General features: G+C 43.4%; 1 long non-coding RNA gene across 1 annotated transcript; it reads left to right on the top strand.

The window, feature by feature from the left end:
• The first annotated feature begins 3644 nt into the window (after positions 1–3644).
• LOC115249130 (uncharacterized) lies at positions 3645–4448 on the top strand. Its single transcript, XR_003887815.1, has 2 exons — positions 3645–4028; positions 4125–4448. It is a non-coding gene; the product is annotated as an uncharacterized lncRNA (long non-coding RNA).
• The last annotated feature ends 1552 nt before the right edge of the window (positions 4449–6000 follow it).

Below are 6000 nucleotides of genomic sequence, written 5' to 3' on the forward strand. Positions count from 1 at the left end.
TTTAGGATTTTGTCCTTGGAAAAACTGCATTAGGGAGTTACAGGTGTCAGTTGAATGTGTGGAGGTAGGGAGTCAGGTGGCTGGATAGTTTTGTTGAGAAGCGTGAAAAGAGATCTGATCACCTTCACCTTCCACAACTTGTATGGCATCCAGACAAGAAGTGGATGGGCAAAAAAGCAGTCTGGACCTGGAGCCTGATTATACACCCCGCTGGGCTGAGGTGGGAAGTACCAGAGCTTCAGGTGGTCCTGAAGCTCCAGCTTTCCCTTGGGTCCAGTTCGGAAAAGCCGCTTAGAAATCCATTTATGGTCTTCAACCGGCAAGGTATTTGACCATAAATGCGGCAGCTGATTTCCTGCTGGCGTCCCAAGAGTTGACTCAAGAGGGCTGGAGGCAGCAGTCTATACAAAAGACAAAACAGAACCAAATCAACAAAACGACAATACAGCCGACCCTGTTAATAACCACATCCCATGCTCTACACAACATTAAATTTAATCTACTATTACTTACAGACACAGTGGCAGACACTCTTGAAGAAGATGAACTGTGGGCAGGAGCTGGTGGAGTCTGTAGACAAAAGGAAAAGAAGACACATTTGTGGCAATCTGATTTACACTATAATCACATTGCCATTGAATCTGATGTTTAAGATATTAGCCTGCTGTAATTTTTCACAATTAGAGCAACATTTGCACTTAGCTCTATTATTTCTCTCTATTTGTTTTACAGGTTTAGGTTTGCTTGAGTTGTATTTGAGAAGTGGTTTGTGTCATGACTTACTGGGGCAGCGATACTGGCTGGAGGTGGGGTCTGGCTGGTGCCAGCAGTGACTCACAGGGTCTGTGAAGCAATGCAGTCCATCTAGGTTTCTTCTGTTATAGCTGCAAATATTACTATTCCATTTAAAACTCTACATACCTTTGTAAATTTCCGCGCCATGCTTAAATTTGGAGTTGCAGCTGCAACATGTCTCCCTCCGAATTTTGACTTGACTGAATCAAAATAAAGCAAAAGATATCATATATTGCCAAACTAAAAGTAAACAAAATGCCAAACCATTATTGTCAATTTTTAAATGTGAATAACTATCCAAATACCATTGCCAGGGTCAACACTGTGGTCCTTTGGACATCGCTGCCTGTAGGGCTTTGCTGCAGGGCAGGAGCAGGAGCTTGAGGGACTGCTGCAGCTGGCTGTCCCTTCAAAGCTGGGGAACAATAGTCCAAAACTGATGAGGAAGAAGAGAGGAGAAAAAGAGAGAAAGGGGGCTTTTGTGCCCATATTTATATATTCCTGGCTGTCTGATGAGAAATAAGCATTTTTAATATTTGTTTTAGTTTTTTGGATGACCGCGGGAGGGATTTGAACCGATTACCTTGGAAACATCAGCATACTGTCCAAAAAACCCCACTTTTGATTGTCAAAAAGTTTTATTTCCCTCCAGAAAATGGGAAAATAGAAATACTTTGGTAAAAAAAAAATTAACAAACCAATATATATTGACAGAAAAACAACTCTTGTATAAAAATATTTAACTATTCCCATACGACTATTTACAAATTATTTTGATGTTTTTTTGTGTACTCGGACAGAACACTTTGCCCCGGTACTGGCTGTGGCCGGTTTCAGCGCTGCGGAAATCCCCACATTTCTTACATTTATTACGCTGACCGTACGGTTATACGGCCTCTTCCTCTTTGATGGAAGCTGGGGAAGAGTGGCAGAACCTGGGGTGACGAGGGGACGACCCTGCATAAAGGTCACCGGTACCCATTGATGCACCCCAGCTGGTGAAAGCTGAGGTACCACAAAAGGTACTGGTGCTGGTGCGGGTGCTGGGGCTATAGCAAAGAGCTTCCTTTTTGCTCTTTGCTGTGCCTGGCCTGCCATACTGTGAGGTAGGTGGTACTGGAGCTCCTCCCGTGCTTGCATGGGCTCCGCAGGGAGCACTCTTGCCTCCTGAAGAGGCTGTGTGGACACTGGGAGGGCTGTAGGCAGGACAGTGCCCTGCAGCCTCACGGAGAGCTCCAGTCCTTTTTGCCTCCAGTTGTGCCACTGGATGAGGGTGTTCTGGTTCACCTCAACCATTTGAATGTCTGTGTCCTGCATCACAAGCGCATTGCCAGTGACAAGCTGTCTGATTCGATGGTAGTCCCTCAGAATTATAGACCACCTCGAATCAGTCTTCTTGCCATGTTTCAAGGGGCTCGGATGAGGGTTGCACAACCGTAAGAAAATGTTCTCAACCAGCCGGCAGCAGTCAGGCCACTGAGCAGGAACGCTACTTGCCCCCAGCGTACAGCGAGTGATACTCTCCACACCAGGGGCTGTTGAGGGCTAGTGATGGGACGAGCGACACTGGTGCGTCAACAATGTGCCGAGAGCTCAAGAGTGAAACCCTGTATCGGTGCGTGTATCGCTTTAAGAAAGAATCACGTGACCGATACAGGAATTGTATCGTTTGGATGTGCCACGCCAAAGTGTGTTTATAAGGAAATAAACTGCATCGACATGTCGTGGGTTTGTTGGATGGAGTTTTGCAGTTGCGCAATTATGGATCGTTCTAAGAAGTTTTCCCCAGTGTGGAATAATTTTGATCTTGTGACTCCAAACAAGGGAAATCTTTTTCTCCTTTGAGCATTGTTTACTGTTATATACAATTTTTAACGGTGGCGCTTTATCAGTTTATCAAGTGAATGACCTGTGATACATATGATAGTCAAGTCAAGAGCCTTACAGTTGCTTTATTGATTTTATAGGGTGTCAATTTTTTTAACAAGTGAATGCAATGCGCCACCTTAGTTTTTACTCTGTTCTAGTAAGAGGTTTGAATTGTTTGTAACTTTTTATGTTATTGTAGGTGAAGTGTCGGCTCTGCTCCACAGAGCTATCTTACATCAATAAGAGCACTCCATCAATGCTGAGGCATTATAGAGCTCGGCATGGCAATGAAGAATTGGCAGATACTCGTGAGAGAACCAGAAAACATATCCACATCTGCATCAACTTGCACTTAAAACTCTCTGCTCACCATCGTCATCTGTACCGTGTGAAAGAGTATTTTCTAAGGCTGGGGAGCTGGTGTTTAAGAGGAGAAATCGCCTCCAAAAACTTTTGTTCCCCAATAAAAAATTCATAAACTAATCACTTTTTTGTATTATTTCATATGATTTAACAGTTAACAAAGAATGTGTGTACATAAGTAAAAAAAATTGTAACTCTGAATTGTAACTCAAATTTGCTATATTTTACATACCAACTCAGTTTAGCAAACAAGGAATTCCTTTACCTGCAATCATTTTATAACTACTGCAGGGGTCACTATCGGGTGACCAACATAGTATCAATACAGTGCTGACACAGTTTGTGTAGTGTGTCAATACACTCCTTGAGGTATCATCGTCCCATCACTATTGAGAGCTTCTTAGGTGTTCTAAATCGGCCTCTCACCAGTCTGCCCTGGTGCCGTGCAGCATAAACCACCTGCTGTTTATCATAGTCCTGCAGGTTCTGCCACAGGGAGATGATGCTGTCGGTCTGCTGCTGGTTTAAAAAGAGGGCTGTCTGCTCCCGAAGCTCCACCAGGTACTCGCCAAGGCTGTCCACGTGCTGGTACCCAGGCCTGTTTTTGTCATCAACAACCTGTGCAAATGATTAAACATTTCAGATAAGAATATAAAGTCTTCACTGACACTGAACATTGACAATATGTGACTGTATAAACGTAATGTGTTTAAACATTGTACAGAGCTATACTCATACATTCTAAATAGCATTCTGTCACCTACCACATCTTCATCTGCAGCTACAGATGTAGTAGCTGGAGTGCTGGTATGCAGCACAGATGGGTTGGCAGCCACTGATGACCTGGGTGCTGTGGTGCTTGGAGCTACCGGTGTAGAAGGCTTGGGAGCTGTGATGGTGGGTGTCCAGGGTGCCGGGGACGAGATAACTGATGTGGCCACAGTGGCAGTAGGAGGTAGAGAGGGCTCAAGGACCTCGACTACTGTCGGATCTTCTGGGAGGTCAGAGAAACCCTCCTCTTCCTCCACGCTGTCCACCACATCATGCTCTTCGATAAGCTGAGCCATCTCCTCTGAATCCGGGTGCATATCTTGCAGTGCCTGCTTGAAGAGATACTGCATCCCGATGAGAGAATCACTCCTCCCTTTGACAGCTCCCCTGTCTTGATGTACAGAGCAACACCTGGCAGATCCTGGATGCACTTTACGTGCTTCTTCTGGACCCTCCAGATGTGCTCCATCCTCTCGCTGTCAAGCAGGGGAACTCCAAGGGAGTCATTGCCTCTGCTTCCCATCAAGATATGGGCAGCAGCTCTCAAATAGGGATGTTAGCCACATTATTAAGATTGGCAGAAACAAATGCAGCCAGGTTCTGCTTAATAGCAGCTTTAATATTCATCATATGTTCAAGTATTGATGTCATGCATACACCAAAAAACAAAGAGAATAGGAACAAGCTCATGTGCATTAAATGAGGGTGCTCATTACAGGGTGTCCTATTATAAATTATCAAGAGGATCTCATTACCAAGATGCTAAACCAACCTCAAGCTTGCATTAGCCCCAGAGCACAAATAAGTTCAATGAATATGATCATAGTCTGAATTTCCAATAATCCTTGGTGATAACTAAAAAGTATCTTTGATTTGGTGATGAAAGGCATAAGTTAATGTGGAAAGTAGAATTGATGTTTCTTTGATCTCTGTTTTTCATTATATTATGAAGACAATAGGAATTATATTGTAACCTTTTAGAAGAATATGTACCAGCTGTTGTCCCTTTGTGTTGATATGTCTACATAAAATAACTCCAAATGCTATGAAGGGACTTAAATGAAATGTTCAGGAATTGTTGATAATTGGCCAAAGAACATATTTTAGTGATCTTCCAGATTCCGGTGGGACTTTGACAATCAATGTTGCTCTAAATCAAATGCAATAAACTCAATTATGGTGCATAGCTGCCATTCAAAATAAAAGCCATGGCAGCTCCTTTACTGAATAAATCTGTCTGTTTTATTTTGAAGCACAGACAACTGCAGCTCACATTTAAAGGTCCCATGATATGATGTATTTGGCTTTTAAATAGGCCTTCGTGATCCCTGAATACCCTGAGGTCTCGACCCAAATTCACCCAAGGTGCAGAATTATTGAATATTATATTATTGCAACTTCCACAATAAGTCTTTCTTGTGACGTGCAAATTACTTGTCTGCAGCTTTTAATGCGAATGAGGAGAGAGGTGGTGTGCAGGGTGGTGTATGGAGGTGTGGACTTGCAAAAACTCCGGGGGTGGGTGTGTGGGGGGTGGGGGCTCTGCAGAGAGGGGGCCGGCCTATGCAAATCACTCCTGCAAAGATGTGACTGAATCTGAGCAGCCTGTTTTGAGCCCCGGTTTACCACTGGGTGGGCTGCAGAGACATGTTTGCTTTCCTTATTCTGTGAGTTGGTAGTTGGGTGACTTGGTCCCATGCTATTGGACCCTTAAATGTTTCACCTGATACCCAGCTTCTCTTATTACCCCTTAGACAAACTGAAGTTCCCTTGAAATAGATGTAGCATGAATACCGGTGCCCTGCAGGTCTTCTGGTGTGCTTCAGTCTACATCGGTTTAGATGTGGTCAGAACAGAAATTAGTTATTTGTAATTTCCCCTCCCTGTATGATCAATTAGGTTTCATTTACATGAGGACATTATAAGATGCAGGATGTCACATTATTGTCTGATTTATCTGTTGGGATGGAAGTCCAATGTTGATGATTCTCTGCTGAACAATTTTATAAAAAGAAAATAATGACAGTAATGACAGCTCTTCAGAAAGATATTTATTCAACCATGTCAGGTTGGAGTTGGTAACTGCCTTGACTCTGAGTAGTGGTGGGCCGTCAGGGCCTGCAAGGCCTTCTCTGCTGGCCTAAAAATATCTGAATCACAGACTGATGTTAATTATATTTTGAAAATATAATTAACATCAGT

The sequence above is a fragment of the Takifugu rubripes genome, chromosome 1 (assembly GCF_901000725.2).
Source record: "Takifugu rubripes chromosome 1, fTakRub1.2, whole genome shotgun sequence".
Lineage (NCBI taxonomy): Eukaryota > Metazoa > Chordata > Actinopteri > Tetraodontiformes > Tetraodontidae > Takifugu > Takifugu rubripes.